The sequence below is a fragment of the Loxodonta africana genome, chromosome 23 (assembly GCF_030014295.1).
Source record: "Loxodonta africana isolate mLoxAfr1 chromosome 23, mLoxAfr1.hap2, whole genome shotgun sequence".
NCBI lineage: Eukaryota > Metazoa > Chordata > Mammalia > Proboscidea > Elephantidae > Loxodonta > Loxodonta africana.
In genome coordinates, this window is record NC_087364.1 from 4594839 (window position 1) to 4619850 (window position 25012).

At 40.4% G+C, this 25012-nt stretch overlaps 1 long non-coding RNA gene across 1 annotated transcript in view; it reads left to right on the top strand.

The window, feature by feature from the left end:
• The window catches only part of LOC135228587 (uncharacterized), a 54906-nt gene that overhangs the window by 14356 nt on the left and 15538 nt on the right, over positions 1 to 25012 (top strand). Inside the window, exon 2 of the long non-coding RNA XR_010319176.1 lies at positions 20696 to 20746. This is a non-coding gene — a long non-coding RNA (uncharacterized LOC135228587). The remainder of the gene's footprint in view (positions 1 to 20695; positions 20747 to 25012) is intronic.

Here is a 25012-nt window from a genome sequence, read left to right on the forward strand (position 1 = left end):
TGAGACTGAGTGAATCCTTGAATCTATTGCCCGGAAAAGATTTTTACATTGTGAACCTAAACTATTTCGTGAAGTCATTTTTAAACTAAAGAACAGTTTGTTTCAATTAAAAAGAATGTTTGCCTTGAGCACAGCACTCTTGTGAAGAGTTTTCTATATCAGGTGAAATCAATCGACAATAGTAATCCTAAAACACAGATGAGAACTTACAGGGGCAGAAAGTCTAAGTTAATGATGCTGAAACGATATGGATAATGATAGCGAGAATGGTGACAAAGTGTGAAGTATGTAACCTTCACCATTGAACTACACGTGGAAAAGCTATTGAACATGTATATGTTTTGTTGAGTACATTTTCACCAAAAAAAAAAAAAATTTAAAAAAGAAGTAGAAACAACACAAAAAGTGAACCCCAACATAAACTATGCACTTCAGTTAATAATAATGTATCAATATTGGCCCATGAATTGTAAAAAAATTTCCATCGGAATGTAAGATGTTAATAATGAGATAGACCCTATGCAGGAGAAGAGGGGAGGGTATTTGGGAACTCTCTCTATTTTCTGCACAATTTCGTGTACAGCTAAAACTACTCCAAAAAATTAAAGTCTAAATTTTTTTAAAAAAAGAAAAAATATGTATTACATGACATATAAAATACCTGAGCTTGTACAGTATCTATCTGACTGACATAAGCCAATCAAACTCATGTTTTTAGGCACTTTCCTCTTCATTTAAATAAAAATTGCATCTTTGAAGGCTGCCTTTCTGAGGTTTGTTTCAAGGAATCTACTTACTTTCCTCTCAGCTTTTAAAACCCTGTCTTGGTGAAGTCCTGGTTAATAAGAGCGACTTTAGAAAGCTTTGCTTTTTAGCCTTTGCCTGTTAGGATACCTGTTCCTTCCTCTTTATCAACTAGCACACAAGCTCAAGGTCTGGGAGATGAAATTATCAGTATGATGAGCCAGTAACTCGTCAGCTGCTCTACTTCTAGGCAAAAAGGTCTGGAGTGGTTTCTGTGTAAGACTTGGAAGTTAACCCAACAACACGTTATTGAATTTTCCTTTTTCCTTTATCAGGTGAGGTGATTTGTGATGTACTCTCTGACATATTCATATGATCTTTATCTTTACCAAGACCCTGCCAGTGTGCCCCTACCTTCAGGCTGGTGGGTTTTTAAAGCATAGCTCAGCCTTCTCTCTTGGTAAGCTTGCTTCTTTTTCAATGCACTGTACCATATTCCAGTCATAAATCCCACCCGGCCAAGGATCAATGTAATTGGGGAGATTTCACTTACCACCCTAAATTATAACCCAACATTCACATTGATTGTGCCCTGTGTATTGGCTAGTAGAGAAATACGGATCCACAAGTTTTGTTTTGTCCTCTCCTACCTCTGCTTGCTTCATACCATACCAGGTGCTGCAGAGTTAATTTCGACTCATGGCAACCTCATGTGTGCGGAAGCAGAACTGAGCTCCATAAGGTTTTCAATCACTGATTTTTCAGAAGTAGATCTTCAGGCCTTTTGTCGGAGGTGCCTCCTGGGTGGACTCAAACAGCCAAGCTTTTGGTTAACAGCCAAACACATTAAACATTTGCACCATTCAGGGATTCCTGAGTATTTCAAGAAGTGTGAGTTCACTATATGTCTTTCTGCTTTACACTGGAGGAACTAGTGTCAATATTTATTGAGCATCTACTATGTAGAAGGCAATGTTTTAGGTGCTGGAACAGTAATGAGGACTAGGACCGATGCCTTGCCTGCTCTCCTAGGGTTTGAGATGTAACAGCAAAGACACACATTGACAAAGTATGAAGGAGAAGGACAGAGAGCTGTGGAAAAGTAGGGAGCATGTGGGGTTTTGGGGCTCAGAACTTGGCCCTGCTCTCTACAAGACCTGTGACCACGGATGAATCAATCATCTAACTTCTCTGTGTCTCAGTGTACTCGTCTTTTGCAAGGTATAATATTAGTAACCATTTCATAGGATTTTGAGAAGGATTGAATAAATAAATACATGTGAAATTCCCAGAGCGATTCCAATTACATAATAAATGGTCTCTCTTGTTGTTATTGTCGGATGCCATCCAGTTGATTTCAACACACAGCCACCCCATGTGACAGAGTAGAAGTGCCCCAAAGGGTTTCCTGGGCTGTAATCTTTACGGGAGCAGATCATTCGATACTAGTTATTACATTAGGAAGATTTAACCTAACCAGAGGGGTCCTGGTGACACAGCAGTTAAAACACTCCACTGCTAACCAAAAGGCCAGTGGCTCAAACCCACCAGCTGCTTCATGGCATGGCAGAAAGATGTGTCAGTCGGCTTCTCTAAAGATTACAGCCTTGGAAACTCTATGGGTCAGAATTGACTTGATGGCAATGGGTTTGGTTTTTTTTTTAACTTAACCTAGGTATAAGGAAGCCCTCTCTTCAGGAGTATAGTTAACCTGAACCCTGTAAGATAAGTGGTACTCAGGGGCAATGATAAATGCTATCATATACACCATCCTGCAATAACAGTAATAAACAATAAATTACGGGTGGATACAGAGGTAGATATGCAAGCTGAACAGGTATGGGATTGCATGTGGGAATATACCTATGAGCATGAATAAGTTTGGCAGAGGGTATTTCTGCATACGTATTTGTATGTGCTGCAAATGTATCTGTGCATACAGTAGACCACACAGTGGGCACAGTTATGAAAACATCTCAGACATAACCAAACACCTCGAGGGGCAGAGTCATTGGGCTTGAGGTAGGTCAATCGGCATAACATAGTCCATAAGGACAATCTTCTGTGTACTACTTTGATGAGTAGCAACTGGGATCTTAAGAGTTTGCAAGTGGCCATCTGAGATACAACTACTGGTCTCTTCCCATCCGAAGCAAAGAAGAGTGAATAAAATAAAAGTCTCAAGGAAACAAATTAGTCCGAAGTACTAAGGATCACAGGAACCACAGCCTCCATGTGAGCCTGAGACCAGAAGAACTAGATGATGCTCAGCCTCTACTACCGACTGTGCTCACCTGAATCACAATAGAAGGTCCTGGACAATGTGGGAGAAAAATGTAGAACAAAATTCAAATTCCTGAAAAAGACCAGACCTTCTCGTCTGAGAGAGTCTGGTGAGTCCCTGAGACTATGGGCCTTAGACATCCTTCAAACTTGAAACTGAACCCACTCCCAGAGATCACCATTCAACCAAGCAATCCGAAAAATCCAAACCCGTTCCCGTCGAGTCAATTCTGACTCATAGCGACCCTAAAGGACAGAGTAGAACTGCCCCACAGAGTTTCCAAGGAGCACCTGGTGGATTCGAACTGCTGACCTTTAAGTTAGCAGCTGTAGCGCTTAGCCACTACTCCACCAGGGTTTCCAACCAAACAATAGACATGCCTATAAAGTGAATAACACCTGTAAGGAGTGTGCTCCTCAGAATAGTCAACCATATGAGACCAAAAGGGCAGTATTTGCCCAAAAACAAAGTTCAGAAGGCAGGAAGGGGCAGGGAAGATGGGCAAATAGAAACGGGGAACTCAGGGAGGAAATGGATAGAGTGCTGTCATATTGACGAGATTACAACTAATTTCACGAAACAGAACGTGTATAAATTGTTGAATGGGAAACTAATTTGCTCTGTAAACTTTCACCCAAACCACAATAATATGTTAAAAAAAAAAAAAATGGAAGGAAACCTACTCAGGTTATCTCGGAGTGTCTTGTTAATTTATATACTAGCTTGCAACTTTCCATTATTTTCCTCACGTGATAGATGACGTACAACCAAATGTTATATCCTTCCTCTGAAAAAATTTCCATTCCTTTGTGTTTGTAGAAGGATGCATTTCCAGTCATCTCCCAAGACAGAGTTAGTAAAGGGCGTTAGGTTTAACCGGGCCTGGCTCATTTGGAGACAATCTTGACATTGACAGTCTGGGCATCTGTCATCTCCAGTACTGGCCAATCAGGAAAGAGTAGTAAAGTTGTGTATCTATTATTGTTGAAAGGCATCCAGCTATTGAATATGAATGGAAATACCTTTTCTTTGATCCCAAGTAGGTCATTGCAGTAATCCCAGCTGAGGTGACTAAAAAAAAAAAAAAAAAAAGTGACTAGTGAGTGCTAAATTGCTGTTTCCAGACGTGATTACCCAGGAAATGACCTCTGAAGGAGTCAAATCCATCCAAAATCAATAAAACCGATGCCAGAAACTGCACACATTTTTATTTATATTTCATGTGTCAATGGTAAAAGTACTATTCAGGTAACAGAGACCTGTAGGTATTATACACTCGGCTTATATATCATTCTTCTTCTGGCGTTGAAAGACAACACCACCAACACGGATTACTTCACGGGAACAGGTGTGTCTTTACAGGTGACAGTCCCACTGGCGGTGCAAGTGCGTAATGAGTGTCCTTTGGGTAGCGGTCACAGCCATTATTTGCAGATCTTGAGTTGTCCCAGTGGCTCTGACTCTGCGTCTTTGGCAGCTAATCAGCTTTTCTTCCCCCTCCGGTTTATTTGGTTATGGAGTGAGCTGTAGCATATTAATAACTGATATTCATGTAGGGAGATTAAATTGAATGTACTAAAATCCAAATCGGCTATTAAGATGCAGATATAAGAACATTAAAAAAAAAAAAAGCCGTAGAGTGTTAAGCCAATGGCTCATCTCCACCAGCCCTTCCTCTTCTTCAATAACCCAGTGTTTGATTTATGATCTGCCAATCACCCCCTCCCCCCAGCATTACCTTCACTTTTGGCTGTCAGGTTGCTCTGTTCTCCATCCCACTGTTTTCGTCTACATGCTTTCCAGTAGGTGACTTACTTCATCTTAAACAAGAACATACTTGTACAAATAGGTATATGTTCATATTGATGACATGCTTTATTCATTCAGATGAACTTGAAAGTCCTTGGGTGCTCATTAGAACCCTGCCATGGCACCCAATCAAGGATGATCAGAAAGCATGCTCAGATCAAACACGCAAATCAAACCCACTGCCATGGAGTTGATTCCAACTCACAGCGACCCACAGGACAGAGTAGAACTGCCCCCCATAAGGTTTCCAAGGCGGTAAGTCTCTACAGAAGCAGACTGCCACATCGTTCTCTCTTGGAGTGGCTGGTGGGTTTGAACTACTAACCTTTCAGTTAGCACCAAGCGCTTTAACCACTGTGCCACCAGGGCTTCTTGATGTTCAGACAAAGAAATGGAAATAGCAATAACCCTCAGGTCTTTGGAGGTACTGATGGTCTATTCTACACACGGATTATAAACTGGGAAAAATCTATTTTAAAATTACTCTGAAACAACAGAAGAAAAACAATTACATATTAGGCTGATGCCCTGGAGGTGTGTGTGTGTGTGTTTATTGATAGGCAGGTAGATAAAAAGATTGAGAGATAGATAGACAGATAGATAGATGAGTGCTGTCGAGTTCATTCTGATTCACAGTGACCCTATGTGACAGAGTACAGCTGCCACATAGGGTTTTCTAGGCTGTAATCTTTATGGGAGCAGATTTCCAGACCTTTCTCCTGGTGAGCAGCTGGGTGGGTTCGAACCACCAGCCTTTGGGTTAGTAGCCAAAGGCTTAAATGTTGCACTACCAGGGCTCCTTGATAGATAAGTAGATATGTGTATATAAGACAAACTTTCTTATATTCTCTTTAATATTCCTTAAGACCCCTGCCTTTTACTATGTTGCTGTTGTGTGCCATCGAGTGGATTCCGACTCACAGTGACCCTATAGGACTGAGTGGAACTGCCCCATAGAATTCCTTAGGCTGTACTCTTTACAGGGAGCAGATCCCCAGGTCTTTTTTTCCCCTGCAAAGCAGCTGGTAGGTTTGAACCTTAGACATTTCAGTTAGCAGCCGAATTCTATAACCATTGCACCACCAGGCCTCCTTTCTAACTATAAAAACCCAGACCTAACTATAGTATCCTGTTATTTCTTTCATCTCTTAATACTGCTTTTGCTTCAGTCGGTGGTAAGGACAACTCTAGGGACTGAAAAAGATGAAAAGTTTGTGGTAATGGATCCAGTGGTGGGGGCGGGGGCGGTAGACTCACCTATTAAGTACATCACAGTGTAGTATCTAGTAAGCAACCATCAAAATAATTCCACAAATCAGCTTTATGTAGTATTTTACAGGTAAGCAAACAGAGACACAGTAACGCTCAATAATTATGCACGCTGCATCTTTTTTGTACCTCCTTACCTTCCAGCCCAAATTCTTAGTTGCTCTTAAAGATATTTTAACAGTTTTGAAAAAGAATAAGGTTAGCATCTTCCTCTCTCTCCTCTCTTGGGTATACCAGCCTAGAGTGTGAACTATGTAGCTATGTCTAAGAATGTGTGTGCAAAATGGGGGTGGGTTAACGATATGTGATTTGTACTATGGTTTAAGGAAATACGTGCTATACCAAGCATGTTGACAACAGGTTTTTACAGTGTTTTGCCTATTAAATAACTTCGAATATATCCAATAGAATTTTCCTTTCCAAATAAACTGACATACATAGACCACCATGCCACCCAAATGCACGATTTCTCTCTCAAACAGCCTTAGGCACATTCTAAAATCTCAGTGAGCCAAGTACTGAAATTATTCTTCGTAGTATTTTCCTTTCTGGGAGTAAATATCAGAATGGAAGACAATTCACACCCTGCTTCAATGCCTACCCAGTTGCACAAGGTAAACCCTCAGTGTTAGAAAAGGGTCGGCTTGATATTGGAAGAGGCGCAAGTTGAAATCTCCTACTAGAGAAGGGCACAGGCCTGCATTCAAGGGAAAGTTTGCCTGGAGAAACACACGCACACCCGCGTATGTGCTCACACGCACACATGTGCACACGCATACATATGCAGAGCAACTAAAAAAACGAGAAGGAAAGGGAAAGATTTGAGTTCAAAAGCTGTGCCTCTGGGACCTCTTCTACTTTTCTTAGGCAATTTTCATGTCAATGGCAAGACAGAAAATGTGAAGAAGGGCTTGTTTTTCAAACCTGACGGGCAGATTCTATCTTTACCCCCAAATTCCAGTGTATTCTTCATAGTTAGGATCCTTGTCAAGTGAGAGCTGTCAATTTAGGTAGGCTTTTTAAGTGAGAGTTTTAGCTCACCTTTCTCCTCTACGGAAGATGGCTTATTGCCACATAATAAAATCTTTCCCACCTTGAATGTTCTCAAAGTCTATGGCTTTACTATCTTAGATGTAGAATGGTTACCAAAAGCTCAAACCTTTTTCTTTAGGTGAAATAACTTATTTTTTTGGTAACCTCACGTTTTGACCGTTTCCTTTTCCATCTTTGTAGCTGATAAGACATACCCCATGGGATCGAATTAATTTAAATTAAAAAATTCTTTTGTACTGAGAGGGTATTGGCTAGATCCTTCCTTTCCATCATTCCAATCATTTCTAAATTTTTGCTTCTCTTAGACCTGTGACTACCAGCCATATTTGAGGCAGTGATACCTTCCCTGATTTCACACTACCTGAACAACTACGTTAAGGGCGTGGATGTTACTTCCTTTCTTTCTTATGCAACGCACACTGATTCGACGTGTATTGGGACGTTCTGGTAGGGGGATGTTGTTTCACTGTTAAAAAAAAAAAAAAAGGATTGCCATGGAGTCAATTCTGACTTATAGTGATCCTACAGGACCGAGTAGAACTGCCCCATAGGTTTTTCAAGGGGCAGCTGGTGGATTTGAACTGCAGACCTTTTGGTTAGTAGCTGAGCTCTTAACCAATGTGCCACCTGGACTCCGCTTCACTGTTACATATTCTAAAACACATCAACACTGTCGTTAAGCAAAATATGTGAGAACTACAGAGGAATGGAGCTGTTGGTCTTATCAAGAGAGTTATTTTGGGAACTATAAAATTATTACCACTAATGCTGCTATCATGAAAACATATCTTTATTTAGAGTCATTTGTTTCCAGTCACTTCCAAAACAAGACCCTTTACTTTATAATCATACTTGTTTTAACACTATAAACAATACTATTTAGCCTCAGAACAGATCACATTTACTGAAACAGCATCAAGATATTTGATTGCTTCCCAAAACCAAGCCCACCCTCAAAGTTTACAGTTTAACTCATTCAGGATATTCAAGAGCACCACACCCTCTGAAGACAGTATTTTAAGATGAGTTCCAAAAATATCTTGAACAAAGGGAGGGAAGTTTAATTAAAAGCATGGTCTACCAGGGGTTGCAGTCCCTGGGTGGTGGAAATGGTTAATACGCTTGGCTGCTTACCAAAAGGTTGGAGGTTTCTGTTCATCCAGAGGTGCCTCAGAAGAATGGCCTGGCAATCCACACCCAGAGAATCAGCCATTGAAAATCCTCTGGAGCACAGTTTTACTCATGGTTACAGCTGTGGTAACCATGGGTTGGAGTTGACTTGATGGCATCTGGTTACTGGTTTCTAGGTGATTATATTGCCACTGAAAACTAGGTCAAATGTATACAACCTCCTATATTTGTATTTTAAAAAGACATTCTACTTTAAACTAGGTGTGTGAGGAGAAAGGGATTGGTAGCCAGCATGTTCAGAGTAACTATGCGTATATCCCCCATTCTTGTTTGGATTTTGAAGAGTCCAGTTATGACTGGAAAGGTGTGTCTTCCACCATTATGAAACAGACAAGACCATTACAGAGAGATTCCAGAAGCAGCTGGTGCCTGGGTCCCTCCTCATTTTCCATAAATGAATTAAAAAAAAAAAAAAGGGGTGTATCAACACCTAGGTCCCTGGGGAAATGTCCCTTAGTCCTCTGGAGTAGCCTACCTCTGGCTTTTATCACAAAAATAAGCACATGCTTTCTTAGCGTATGAGTTAAATCAATTGGGCTTAAGTTGGAATCATGTAGTGAATCTTTAAAATCTTATTTCCTCTTCCTCTTTTGTATTCCTCTTGGCAGGTTTTCATGGGAATCTGTGTTTATTTGTTGAGGGCAGATCTTTGTGTTCCTAGTCCATTGAAAAGGAATAAATAGGAGGGAGAGGAAGGTAAAAGGGGCAGAAAAGTTCTCATGGACAAACTGGGGTGGGTATGAAACACGTTTCGATGGCTTGTTGTATTTTTATTCGTGGACTTAATGACTTTTCAAAACAATTTTTCATCTCATCTCTAAGGACATGCTGATGATAACATAGGAACAATGGCCAGTAATGTTGGAGTAATCACTTTAGAAGCAGGCTGTAGTTTCACGGCTGTATATTTCTTTCTTTGAATTTTAGACTGTTGCAAGGTCAGTACACAATATCTCATTTTAAACTTAGAACAATGTGAAGAGGGAGGTGGAAGATCTCTTTATACTCCTCAACCATGGAATGTAATTGGGAGTCACAAAGGGTAAGGGACTTGCCCACAATCTCAAGGATGATGTGGGACTGCGGGATGAAGCCAGGTCTTTCAACCCCAAAGCTTCGTTGCCTCTGTTCTCTTGAGATAGGCGTTATCTAGCTTGCTTTGTCAAGTGGAATTTTCTGAGTGATTCTGGTCTGCACACAGATGTCCTATGCCAAATCAATGACGTGTCTCACTTTTTAAAACAAAATAACGTCCCTCACAGTTGTCCCTTTGTGCGTAGATGGTGGCAAATGATTGTTTGCCAAGCCTTCTATCTCCTCCCTTTCTGTGTTCCATTGAGATCATGGAAATACAAAGTAAATAACCATGGAGTAAAATGCTTCCGAGAATATTTGTTTAAGAGTATTGTTCCAGGATACGCACAAAGATAAAGACTTTGTGTAATGAATGAGCGATTCTGGAGACCAAACACCAAGGAGTTATATTCTGTACCCAGCAGTGTCTGGGCCTGGGAGAGGTGGACACAGCCCTCCCTCAGGACATGCCCTTAGAAAAGGATCACCTTGCCAAGCTCAAGGTGAGTCCTCCTAAGTCAGAGGCAGGCAGAACCTCAAGAAGAGAAGCATAGGAAAAATTGTGGCCATCATCCGTCTACCAAAGTGGGAACAGGGAAGCAAAACTAAATTCCTTAGAGAGCAGCAGGGAAGGCGGCAGAAGGCTTACTGGAGCCAATGAGTGTGTGTCAAACAGCAGAAAAGGGTCAGGCATGGGGCTTGTAACTGCACCAGATGGTAGGGTGCATCAGGTCAGCTAAGTAGAGTTCTAGAATTGGAAAAGACTGGAAGCACAGAACTTGCTCTTCATTTAGTTTTTTCAAGGGCCTGCAGAAAAAAAAAACATTGTGTTTGTGATGTCATGGTGTCCCCATGGAAGGCTGGGAAAGGACTGTTAGTTGAGAACCGAGTGTAATAGGTTTCAGTATCATGCTGTTCTCTGTAGATGCAACGAACAAACAACACAAACAAACAAGCAAGCAACACAAACAATAATGGCCTAATTTGGAAGCATGTCGAATAAAGTAGAAAGCAGGAGGCCTACAAATGTGTCTGCATATTTAATGATTATTGACTTTCTAAATTGGCTTTAAAATAAAAGGCTTTCTAGATGAACTACTGCATTGAAAGGATTACTAGAAAGGGCTGCTTGAGCACCCCACTTGTTTTACTTCAATTCCTGGTTTTATGTGTTAAGCTCTGCCATTCCCCTAATTTCACGTAAGCATATATCTGCAGTGCAAATTGTTTTACAACCAAAAATACCTTAGATGCAACCTAATGATATAATGAATAGATTTTTCATAAAAAGACATGTTTATTCACCAATTGCACATGAAATAGACTGTAAAGCGTTCATGAAAAACACAATCAGGCAAGATGGTATCTTCTTCAGGGAGATGGGCTTATTGTTTTACATAATAAGAACATAAAGAACCACATTTTATTGATATAGAACACATTTTATTGCTTTCTCTGATTTAACATCTTTACCAAATATAGTGGATTAGATTCTCCATTTCATTAAAGCAAGATTACCGGCCCTGTTTCATTATCACTGTTGGAATTCTTGGGAAAAAAATAATCTTCCATGTCTATTTAGCTTTTTGTTACTTAATTATCACAGCGGATAGATATCATAAAGTTTACTCTCCTTGTGGAAATGCACAAAAAATATGTAGTCTTTATCTACGGGGAGTGGAGAGAGCAAAGATTCTCTCCCTCTCTCTCTCTTTTTTTTTTTAATAATTAACTATATATATATATATATATACACACACACATATGTTTTTAATAAATAGACATAGTGGGAGAAACCTTTACAGCTCATATGTGATTTTAGAGATTTTTAATTAATCATGTACGATATGATTGTTCATATCTGATATACACTGACTCTCAGGTCAAGTGTAAACCAAAAATATGCCCGTTTTATAGAAGGAAAGATAGAAAATGTCAGGGTCAGGAACTCTCCCAGGAGGAGAAAATGTGCTAACCGCAAAGACAAGAGTAGGATCTGAGACTTTCTGACTTCTCGTCAACCCTGCAACCCAACAAGACACTTGACAAAATGTCAAATAAGTATCATTAAAGGTTTTTGCTAACTGACCTCAAATACAATCTGCCCAGTTTTTCCTCTCTCGTCACAGGCCCGAGAAAACCCTTCTTATCATCTTCCTCTGGAATGCTCTGTCCCACCTGGACATGGCCCTGCTCCAGCTGATGACCCTTCACCTGTAGCCTGCAGCCCGCAGACTTGGCAGCCGCCAGCGAACGCTTGGCAGGAAATCTCCCACGGAAGGTACTAGCGGCAGGTCCTCAGAGGCTGCACCGTATGATCAGAGGGCACAGCTGCCTTTAATATACTGTGTCCATTTTTCTGTCCACACTGGGAAAGAACATTTTACCCAGCAACCAGTAAATATGGAGGAAGCTTCTCAAAACACAGAATCTACCTCACGAGGATGGCTGAGGATTAAAACAGGCATCACATGTGAAACGCTAAAACAGTCCCTTCCACAAAGTAAGGACACAATGCACGCCAGCTACTCTTTCATTATTGCTTTCATTAGCTGCTCTCCAGTCGCCCGACTCGTGGCAACCCCATCACAACAAAGGAGATGCTGCCTGGTCCTGCGCCATCCCCGTGATTAGCTGCCTGGTCCTGCGCCATCCCCGTGATTAGCTGTTGATTGCACGGTTCTGATCCACAGTGTTTTCACCGGCTGATTTTCAGAAATAGATCACCAGGGTTTTCTTCCTAGTCCGTCTTAGTCTGGAAACTGCTGAAATCTCCTAGTAACTCACCAGGCTCCACTGTCAGACGGACAGTGGCCGTGCGTGAGGTGCATTGGCCGGGAATTGAACCCAGGTATTCCTCATGGAAGGCAAGAATTCTATCACTGAACCACCAACCAGCTCATATTTATAGTATTAATAATCAGAGCCCTGGTGGTGCAGTGATTAAGTGCTCGGCTGCTAACCGAAAGGTTGGCCCTTTGAACCCACCAGACTGCTTCCATAGGGATTTACAGCCTTGGAAACCCTATGGGGCAGTTCTACTCTGTCCTATAGTGTCGCTATGAGTTGGAATCGACAGATGAGAATGGGTTTGGTTTATTAATAATTATATCATTACCTCTTTTAATTCTTGAATCTGCAGGTTCTCAAACTTGACTGCACATTTAAATCGCCTGGAAAGCTTAATAAAATCATCAATATCTAAGTTCATTCCGAAAGATACTGACTTAATTAGGATGGGATACGACCTGGGTTTGAAACCTCCCCAGGTGATTTTAATCCATAGCAAAGCTTGAGAACCCACTGTTCCTACACTTGAAGTAGTTATTATAGTCCCCTAATTTATGGATACCACTATGGATAAATTATGGACAATTTATGCAAATTATGGATAACATTGCAAAGAATGAATTGCAGAATGCTTAATTGTGCTCATGCAGAACCTGTGCACAGACCAAAAGGCAGTCATTCAAACAGAACAAGGGAATACTGTGTGGTTTAAAATCAGGAAAGTTGTGCTTCAGGGTTGTATGCTTTCACCATACTTGTTCAATCTGAATGCTGAACAAATAATCCGAGAAGCGAGACTATATGAGGAAGATTAGAGAATCAGGATTGCAGGAAGACTCATTAACAATCCGTGTTATGCACTTTATACAGAAGACGCAACCTTGCTTACTGAAAATGAAGAGGACTTGAAGTACTTACTGGTGAAGACCAAAAACTGCAGCCGTCAGTATGGATTACTCCTCAACATAAAGAGTACAAAAATCCTCACAACCGGACCAATAAGCAACATCATGATAAGTGAGGAAAATACTGGAGTTGTCAAGGATTTCATTTTACTTGGATCCACAATCAACGCTCATGGAAGCAGCAGTCAAGAAATCAAATGACATATTACGTTGGGCAAGTCTACAGCATGTTTAAAAGCAAAGACGTCACTTTAAGGACTATGGTGCACCTGACCTAAGCCACGGTATTTTCAGTGGCCTTGTATACAAGCAAAAGCTTGTATACGAATAAGGAAGAATGATGAAGAATTGATGCATTTGATTATGGTATTGGTAAAGAATACTGGATATACCATGGACTGCCAGAAGAATGAACAAGTCTGTTTTGGAAAAAGAACAGCCAGAATGTCCTTGGAAGTGAGGATAGAGAGACTTTGTCTCATATACTTTGGACATGAGACCAGTCCTTGGAGAAGGACAACATGCTTGGTAAAGTAGAAGGTCAGTGAAAAAAAAGGAAGATCCCTGAAGAGATGGACTGACACAGTGGCTGCAACAATGGGCTCAAGCATAACGATGATCACGAGGATGCAGAACAACTGGGCAGTGATTCCTTCTGTTGTGCACAGGGTGCTATGAATCGGAACTGACTCAGTGGCACCTCAAAACATCAAATTTACAGAGAAGAACACAGAGGCCCAGAGCTATGAAGTCATTTGCCTAAAGTCACACAGTCAAGCTGAAGCTATGACTACAACCCTTGCTTTTCTGAGCCCAAAGTCAATATTAAGATAGATTGTCTCGACCGAGTATTAAAATTATCTGGGAAGATTTCTAAACTACTGATGCCTGGACTCCATCCAAGATGAGGCATCAGTATTTTTAAAGTTCCCAGGTGAATCTAGTGTGAAAATCATAAAAAATTGCACTGACCTGAAAATGGACCACTTGCATCGAATTTTTCTGGGTCACATGTTAACAACAAAGAATCCTGGACATCACCACAGTGCTACTAAGACAGAACATATGGAGTAGGGGTCATGGATCTGGGTTTAAAATCTAGATAAAGCTTTCCCTGGTGAGCTTTTTAGGCCAACAGGAGTTTGGGAATCGTGCCCCACTTTACACATCCAAGCAGTTAGGTAGATTTCACTCAGTTTCTCTCTCCTCTCTCTCTCTCTCCATTTTCTCTTCCCCACCATCTCGCCTATCTGTTCTTATTGTAATAATACTAACACAAGTTTTTAAACAATATTTTACTTTATCTTTGTGACCTGCAATTTTTTTTTGTCAATAGCAGTAGGTAGAAAAGATTTCTTCTCTCTCACTCTCTCTACACACACACACACACACACAGAGCCCTCATGACACAGTTGAGGGCTGGGCTGCTCTTTAACTGAAAGGTTGGTGGTTTGAACCCACCCAGTGATGATCTGCTTCTATATAGGTTAAAGCCTGGGAAACCCTATGGGGCAGTTTTGCTTTGTCACATGGGGTCTCTATGAGTAGAATCAACTTGACGGCACCTATATTATGCACATATATACATAAAACGATATCAAACCAGTAGCCGTCAAGTCAATTCCAACTCATGGGGACCCCTTTGTGTCATATAGAGCTTTGCTCCATAGGGTTTTCGGTGGCTGTGGCCTTTCAGACGCAGATTTTCCTGAGCTTTCTTCTGAGACTCCTCTTGATGGATTTGGAATGCCAACTTTTCAGTTAGTAGCCATGTACTTACCACTCAGCGGACCTCCCCTGATCAGAGCTCTAACACTCTAACTTCTTGGGATAATCAATTTTTAGAATGAAGAATTTTAACAAATAATTGTATACGATTCTCATCTCTTAGTGAAGTTATCTAAGTACAGTTTTATCCTTCATTCCCTAGTAAGCAGAATTAGACGTATTTAAACTGTTTTATTTTCTACTTTGTGGCATAGTGGTTAAGAACTACGGCTCTCAACCAAAAGGCCGGAAGTTTGAATCCACCAGGCACTCCTTGGAAACTCTATGGGGTAGTTCTACTCTGTCCTGTAGGGTTGCTATGACTAGGAATTGACTCGACAGCAATGGTTGATTTTTTTTGTTGTTGTTGATTTTCATCCATCCTTCCTTTCTTTGCCAACGAGGATTAAATAGTAAGGTGTTCTTTTTTTTTTTCATTTCCTAAATTTACTTGCACAGAGAACAGAGCAACGTAGAGTGCAATTTAGACAGAAAGGGAAGAAAGGAAGATGAAAGTGAGGACGGTGAGAGGACAAATTGAAGGCACTCACTAGAAGAAAAGATAGTTATACTGTACAAAAACCAAAGCCAAACCCATCGCCGTTGAATCAATTCCTGCTCATAGTGACCCTACAGGACAGAGTAGAACTGTCCCATAGGGTTTCCAAGGAGCAGTTGGTGGATTGAAACTGCTGACCTTTATGGTTAGCAGCCGAACTCTTAACCACTACACCACCTGAGCTAGAGGCAAAAAAGGGGTAAGAGGGAAGAGAAGGGAAAGCTAAACAAGGAAGATACAGAAACAATGCAATAGAAAAGGGGCTAGGAAAACAAGAGTGAATTTTTTTCCCCATAATTTTACCACCTTTTTTTTTTTCTTATTTGCTCCCTAAACAGCCCTTTGAGGAAGACAGAATATTTGCCAATAAGCTCATGTAGCTGATGAAATCTTGAAGGTTCAAAGAGGTTAAGTAACTTGCCTCTGGTTATCTTGCCAAGAAGTGGTGGCAAGAACCCAGAATCCTGGTGTTGCGATTGCTCTTTCAGTTTTGCTTTTTCTTCAGCCAGGCTTATTAAAAGCACTCAACCATGAAGCTTTTTGCACATCACTTCTTCCTGAGAGGTGGAGATATAGTGACAGAGATTGATGACGGGCTGGAAGGTACCAGAGAACCAGGGCCAAAAGCTTCCCCACTGAACTTGGTTGTCTTTACCTGAAAGGGCAGAAGGGAAATCCTAACTCAGACTGTTAGTCAACTGTGTGTTCGTTTGTGTGTGTGTGTTTAGTTTTCCTTCTCTTGCCTAACTCAGGCCAAAGCTCAAGTTCCAATCAGATGTGAAGGTACGGTTTCAAGATGACTGGGATTTCGTGTGTGGGTAGTTAGCTGATCTTAGGAGCCTGGAGCTTGTCGGTGCTCCAGGCAGCTGTCAGTGGAGCTGCGTAGATGGGCAATGTCACAGGGCAATACCATTGCCACCCCCAATGCCAGCCCATACTGAGGCCACACGACAGAACAGGATATGAATGTATTATACTTATAACTGACTGTTCTTTTCCTTTTCTTGCTTGATGGTAAAGATGCTTAAAATTTCCTGCCTCTTATCTCTCCTCTGGTGCTTAGTAATACAGGGAGCCTTTTACCTCCACTTGATTTGCATGGCACTCCAATACTGCCCTGGACTGTTAGCTCAGCTGTTTAAAGTGTGGAGCTAATAACGCCAAGGTTGCAGGTTCGATCCCTGTACAGGCCAACGAAAGGAGTTGCTTTTTGGAAACCCTGGTGGTGTAGCGGTCAAGAGCTAAGGCTGCTAACCAAAAGATTGGCAGTATGAATCCACCAGGTGCTCCTTGGAAATCCTATGGGGCAGTTCTACTCTGTCCTATAGGGTTGCTATGAGTCGGAATCGACTCGATGGCAACGGGTTTGGTTTGGAAACCCTGGTGGCATAGTGCTTAAGTGCTCTGGCTGCTAACCAAAAGCCTGGCAGTTCGAATCCACCAGGCACTCCTTGGAAACTCTATGGGGGGCAGTTCTACTCTGTCCTATAGGGTCGCTATGAATCGGAATTGACTTGACAGCAATGGGTTTGGTTTTTGTTTTGTTTTGTTTTGTTTTTCGTGTACTGCCACCACTCCCCCCACCCGCCCACGTTAGAAATATAGGAAATCATGTCTTCGCAAATTCTTGGCCCATTTTTTGGACTGAGTTATTTGTCTTTTTGTTATTAAGTTGTCAAAGTTTTATATATATTTTCTTTATTAGATTCTTAACACATAGAGGCCTTCTAAAGATTCGGTCTTTTGATGAAGAAAAGCACCTGACTTTTACAGATCTCATTTAGTACCGCGTCTTTGCTGTTCTGTTCATGCTTTAGTTATTATAGAACTCTCTATATGGGATCACATTGACAACAGCAGTTTGCAAGGTTAGATAGGAAGCTTAGCACGCTGTGAGTTTATGTTAATGGGGGAGAAAGGATTTGGAAAAGGAGTGAATTGTCACACTACTTGAAGAATACAATCAAGGTCAATGGATTGTACGCTGCAGAAAGGGTTGAACTGTTGTATGTTGTGCTGTGTATATTTTCAACAACAACAAATAAATTATTAAAAAACAAAAAGAAATGTAGAAAGGCGTTCTCCTGTGGTTGGACTTGACTTACTGTTTAGGAACAAAAGCTGAAGCTGGAGCTGCATGGATCCTGAGAGACAGCAGTGTAGGTGGAAGTCTGGGGAATAGGAAGGACATCAAGTTTAAAGAGAGCAGAAGACAAGGATCCCTAGGGTGGAAGCAGCACAGAACAAGAGATGGAACTGAGTACACTGGAGAGAGTGAGGCTTGGAGCAATGTGGGAGAAAAATAGAGGAAGTATAAAAACAGCCTAGACAAACTTATCAAAATGTTGGTATGTTCCCAGGTCCGTGAATATGAGATCCAGAGGGAAGAGACACCTCCTGATTTCCCTCCTAATTGGATGATTTAAAAAGCCCCATTCATCGTCACTGGGTAATGTTATACACTTGCAGTTTTCCCAGGCAGATGACGGTGTATTATTGGGGGCGGGGGCAGGGAGTCATAAGATTGTCGTGCTTTACTCCACTCATCTTTAATTCATGTTTTATGAACCAATAGATGTATCATCTGAGCAAAACAGGAGGAAAAACAGGGGCACGGAGATCCTGCTGTGTGTGCAAGTCCTAGAAATCTGTTTTCCTGAACAAACAAGTTAGTTGAAAGAACAAAGTCTGAAAGTGAATCATAAACTCCTGTTTTGTTGGAGCAGAAGCTGTTTTTGAAAACATCTCTGTAGGCTACTGGAGTACAGATGGCCAGTTGGGGACCAAAAATTAACTATAAACTTCCAAGAAGGGGTTACTGCCTGACAAGCCTGGGTTCTTTCTTTCTTTTTTCAATTATTAAAAGGCAAAAATAACAAAAGTTATTCAGCACACTGAAAACATCATACACTGCTTAAGTCTTCAAGGAAACAGCCTTTGTTAAAGTTCACATAAATAAATTTAATTAAATGGAAAAAAAATCCTTATTATAAAAGCTCTGTAAGAGGGCCAGAATGAATTTTGAATTTGCCTAAGTGGGAATTAATGTAAGCAAACTGGTGATGGCTAATTTATTTATTTTTTGGGGGGGGTCAGATCCTAAGGTTTTATGCATTATTGCAAATTATGTAGCCAAAATAAATTCTCTAAACTGTCTCTCTTTCTTTGCTGGAAGATGGCTTTGCTCTTTTGACTGGGAAAACAAACTACATTAAATTAAAAAAAAAAAAACTAAATACTTTTACTCTGAAACAATAAAATAAAATACTTTCTTCTCAGGACATTAACATATTTATTGGAAAAACCTTGGCCATCTGAAGGAAGTTTATACGGCAACTTAAAACATAAACGTAATTGTTCATACTACTTAAAAATGACTTAAAATATACCTTAAAAGTTTTGATCTGGGAATTAAACATGTAAGAGGGAAAGTTTCTGTTTATATACACACATTGATTGGGAGATATTTCTCTATATGTAAAACCTGGTTGAACTCTTAAAATGTCCAAAATAACCTGTTCATGAAGAAAGAAAGTATCAACTTTCGGCAAATTATTTTAAAAAACAAATCTGAAAAGCCTTTCTTGGGTTTTAAAATAATTAAACTAATAAACTTACCCATTTTTGCATGATACACAAAAAGCAAAACAACTTTAATGATTTCAGAAATTCCTGAACTAAGCTCCTCTTTTGTTTTCGTTTGCCTACAACAGAGGAAGTGCCCAGTATTTGAGTACACTTGCGTGGATGGGAATATGAGAAAGAAGGGATTATCTTCTGGGACTACTGACTTTTTTTTTTTTTTGGTCTACTTTACAAAATATATGCTCAATAAGGTGCCCCATCTGCCTTTGCAGCCATAATTAAAGATCAGGGATGTAAAACTGCAATCCTGATACTGTACCCACTGAGTTTTCAAACAAAATTATTTCACTGGTTTCTGGTTTCGTTGTGACATTTTACTGTGAACGTGGGCAAATGATGGCTTCTGTGCAATATTATTTAGTACTTGCACTGTTCCAGAGAGCTAGTAGGAACGGCCAGGGACCTAGACAGCACCCTCTGAAGGCAAGTCCTGGTCTAGGGCAGGGAGTCCCTTTGAAGACGTCATTTAGGTATGCCAGAAATGACACTTTGTTTACTGGGCAATGGTCCTCCTGATTACGCTTTGCCAGGAATCTAGGCTCTTTTCCCAGAAATAATGCCTTTCCAAAGGAGGTAGATAAATATTCCCTCCCATTAAATGAGAGTTAATAAGATAAGCCGAGAACTACCCGCACACACCCAAAGGCCGCTTTGAGCCTGCGTGCCTGAAGCATGCCTCTATCACGAGGAAAACTGAGATCATGCAGAACCAGATAGGTGGCCAAACAGAGCAGCACACAAAGCTGGGTGGCAGCCAAGAGTGGGCCTCTGATCAGCAGAAGCAGCAAGAACCAGAAGGCAGGAACTTCAGAGCTGGGAGAGAGTAAGAAAGGCATAAGGACAACTGAGAGAGAGATCTATAACGAATGGCGAAGGAAAGAGAGATCTATAATGAATGGTGAAGGAAAGCCCTCACAAACCCATTTACCCAGTTGACATGTGTTAAGGCATAATGGTAGAGGCTGGGGAAAGGTGAATAAAATAAGGTCTGTTTCCCTGGAACACAGTCCACAGGTGGAGACATATGTGCGGTCAGTTAACACACAAAGCAAAAAATATGGTGCTGTTAATGCAGCTACAAATGCAGGGCTGCAAAAGCATAGAGTGAGCAGTAGACTGCCTTGGGGACTGTAGGAATCCTTTGCTGAGGAAGACGTTTTTAGGATAATAAAGAATTTTCTAGATGTCGATGGAAAAGTCAAATGTATTCTCTGCATGAATCAATAAAAGGAAAAGTCACATCAGAGACATAATGAGGATTTTGGGGGTGACTGGAGCAAAGGTGTGTATGGGACTAGGACAGGGGATGGAGCAGACTGGAATACATGGGGAGACATGACATTCAAAGGGGAGCCTGGGGCACAACTGTAGGGACAAAATGACTTTCTAAGGTATTTAGAATAGCCCTCGTGGTGCAGTGGTTAAGAGTTACAGCTGTTAACCAAAAAGTTGGCAGTTCAAATCCACCAGCCACTCCTTGGGAACCCTATGGGGGAGTTCTATTTTATCCTAAAGTGTCACTCTAAGTTGGCATTGACTCGATGGCAACAGGTTTTTAGTTTTGGTTTGTGGAAAATTGTAACTTCTGTGTGTTTGTGTTGACAGTTATTTCATTAACTGAGGATGAAAAAAAAGATGGAGGAGCAGACTCTGGGGGTAAGAAAACATAATTATTTCCATTTTGGGAAAATTCAGTTTGAAATGCTGTGGGACCTCCGAGCAGACATGACCAGAATTGAGATATAATTAGAAGTATAAGGAAATCATGAATAAAATAAAGCACAATGCCTTCTATGTTGACACACATAGAGAATACACATGTGGAGTAAGGGAGCTGGGCCCCATAACTTCCCCACTTGACCTCTAAAGTCGCCTTTCCTCTAAAAAGAAGCTCAATTACTATTTTTCACCTTATCACAGTGAGCCAAAACTGATATTTGTCATTTTACATACCATTCAAGGACCCCTGGTGGCGTAGTGTTTAAGCACTTGGCTGTTAACTGAAAGGTGGGTAGTTTGAACCCACCAACGGCTCTGAGGGAGAAAAGACTTGGTGATCTGCTCCTATAAAGATTACAGCCTAGGAAACCCTGTGGGGCAGTCCTACCCCGTCCTATAGAGTCACTGTGAGTCAGAATCAACTCGGTGGCACACAACAATGACAACAGCAACTTATTACTCTGTAGCACAGCTAAAAAGAGGTTGGACTGTTTAAATAGACATAACCCTAAGTGCACCATGTATTTGCTGGACTATTCCTGGGAGATTTTAATTGAAAGTAGTTTTCGTGATTGATAAGTTTTACAAACCCTACATATTATTGTGTGTCATTCATTTTAAGACACATTTTTTATCCACATTTTGACATTTCTGAAGTTTATATGCATCTTCCAAATGCTCGTGACCAAATAGCTGTTATGACACAGTTGTCACTGCCTAATCACTTGTGAAAACTTAGCTATTATTTGTAATAGAGCAATGAGACAATTAGGACCTCTCAAGATTTCAGTCAACAAAACACTTAAGGACCACCTAACAAAGAGCTATGTGTCCTGGTTGTTATCTGAAAACCTTCTGTTGTCAGTTTCTGGTAAGACCAAGAAAGCACCCATTCAAACTTGAGAAAGACTATAAGTGGCTTGGAAGAACATCCTGGAGACAATAGTGGAGTGCTGCATCGCCAATGACCTTGATGGTGCAGAGGAAAATATTGGGTAGGAAACAGAAACATTAATGGCGCTGAGCTCAAAAGTGCTTGAGAAGTATCAGACTCTGAATGTGAAGATATTTAAGAAATATTTCAACCATTTTATTTCACTTATAGCTTTCCGTTTCACTTATTCACAAGAATGATACGTGATGATAATTTACATCATCACTCAATAACGAGGATGTCCTTGTCTAAATAAAGTACAGTAACAGGGAACAGACTTACTCTCCTCCCTGAAATGGGCAAAGAGAAGCAAAATATACAAAACAATGGTTTTTAAGACACTTCACCAGACAACCAAGTACAGTTACCCCTGTGAGATAGGAAACAAATGAAGTGAACCTGAGGATTACTCTAGATCACTGCCTTGAAAAATATTCCATACTGTGGTACCAGGAGGGGAAACCAGGTGGATTCCAGCAGACTGTCTGAGTGGAGGAGATGGAGTTGAGAATCTAGGGGGCTCAAGACGGCTAGAGTTTGCATACAGAGTATCAGAGAGGAGGGACACATGCACACAGAGAGAGAACCCTGGACACCTGCAGAGGGTCCCTCTTGAGAATTATTGTTAGTGTATGCATGTGAGAAAACTACCTAAGGCCAGAGAAAAAGCCTCCTGAAAGGATTAGAGGTAACAGTGCTTGGCATTCAGGGATAGTACCTATTTCCATCAGGTAGAGTACTCAGAGGTGTCTTGCCTCAGTTGAGGGGAATAATTAGGCTTAGACTGGGCACTACTCCAGTCTTCCCTAAAGGATTGTAAAAGTAACACCTGAAATGATCAAACTGTTTTTACTTAGCTTAACTTTATTCCAGAACAAAACTCAAAATATTTATTGGAACACAAAAATGTTGAGCACCAAATAAGGCAAAATTAATGATGTCTAGAATCCAATAAAACTTTGCAAGACATGCATTAAAAAACAAAACAAAACCCACTGCCATTGAATTGGTTCCAACTCACAGTGACATGACCCACAATGAAGATACAAATTTATGAATTCTAACTGACCTAGAACTGACACAGATGTTAGATTTTACAGAAAAGACATTTGAACAGTTTCTGTAACTGTATTTCATATGTTTAAAAAGAGAAATATTAAAAAAAAAATTGCCGTTGAGTCTATTCTGACTCATAACTACACTGTAAGACAGAGTAGAACTGCACCATAAGGTTTCCAAGGAGCAGCAGGTAGATTCAAGCTGCCAGCCTGTTGGTTAGCAGCTGAGCTCTTAACCACTGCACCACCCAGGCTTCAGATAGAGACATTAGAGATGCAAAAATACCTAAGCAGAACTTCTAGAAAACTGTAATATGTGAGATGAAGCTATACTGGATATTTTCAACAGCAGATTAGTTACCGTAGAAGAAAAGATGAGAGAATTTGAAGGGATAGAAATTGAAACTACCCAAAATATAACACAGAAAGAAAAAGAAATAAAATGACAACAACAAAAATGAATAGTGCATCAGTGAGATATGGAACAATTTCAAGAAGCTTAAAATGCATATTGCTAGAATCCCTGAGAGAAAAGAGAGAGAGGTAGGGAAAGTAAGAAAAAAAAAAAAATTGAAGAAATAATGGTTGAAAAATTTTCAAATCTGATGAAACCTATAAACCCTCAGATTCAAGAAGCTCAACAAACACTAAGCAGAAGAAACCTGGCGAAAATTACACCAAAGCATATCTTAATTAAGTGGCTGAAAACCAGTGATAATAGCAGCCAGATAAAAACACGGTTTACACAAGAGGAACAAAGAATGGCAGCAGGTTTCTCATCAGAGACAATGCAAGTGAGAAGACAATGGAGTGGCATATTTAAAGTACAGAAAGGAAAAAAAAAAGGTGTCAAACTAGAGTTCTATACCAAATGAAAATATGTTTCAAAAATGAAGATGGAATAAAGAAAATTTTAGACATGCAAGTGCCAAGCCACCACACCCCACCCCCCCAAAAAAACCAAAACACTGTCTTTGAGTTGATTCTGACTCAGCAACCCTATAGCAACAGAGTAGAACTACCCCATTGAGTTTCCAAGGTGACAAATCTTTACAGAAGCAGACTCCCACATCTTTCTCCTACAGAGTGTCTGATGGGTTCAAACCACCAACCTTTTGGTTAGCAGCTGAGTGCTTCAATCTCTGCACCATGAGGGCTCCTTACATACAAGTGCAGAAGGAATAAATCAGCAGCAGACCCACACTACAAAAAGTATTAAAAGAAGACCTTCAGTCAGAAAGAAAATGATAGTGGATAGAAATACAGATCTACACAAAAGAATAGGCAGCACTAGAAATTGTAACTACGTGGGATAATATAAAGAGTTGCTGTGAGTCAGAATGGATTTGACAGCAATGGGTTTGGTTTGGGATGATATATAAGATTTTTTTCCTTATTTAAAAAATCTCTTTAAATGGAAACCGACTTCTTAAACAAAGTAATAACAATGCAGTGTGAAACTGAAACATGTAAAAGTATAATGTATGACAAAAATAGCACAAATTTCAGAAGAAAAGTGAAAGTATACTATTGTAAAGTTCTTGTGCTGTATATGAAGTTACGTAATGTTAGTTGGAGGTGTTCTGTGATAAGTTAAAGATTTATATCATAAACGTCAAAAACTAGACCAACCAAACCTGTTGCCGTCAAGTTGATTCTGATGCATAGTGACCCAACAGGGCAGAGTAGAACTGCGCCACAGGTTTTCCAAGGAGCGTGTGGTGGATTAAAACTGCTGACCTTTTGATTAGTAGCCAAGCTCTTAACCACTGCACCACCAGGGCTCCATAAACCACACAGCAACCACTAAAATGCCAAAGAAAAGATTTATAGCTAAGAAGCCAACAAATAAAATAAAATGGAGTCATATAAAATATCAAATTAATCCCAAAAAAGCTGAACTAGAGGGAAAAAAAAGGAACAAAGAACAGATGGAACAAATAACAAAGTGATAGTGATAGACTTAAGCCTAAATATACCAATAATAATAACAAACATAAATGTACTAATTTTCCCAAGTAAAAGGTAAAGACTGTCAGATTGCATATAAAAAACAAGAACCAAATATGCCCTACTAGCAAGGTTGTTGTTAAGTGCCATTGAGTTGGTTCCGACTCATAGTGGCCCTATGTACAACAGAAAAGTACACAGCCCAGTGCTGCTCCATCCTCACAATTGTAATGCTTGAGCCACTTGTTGTAGCCACTGTGT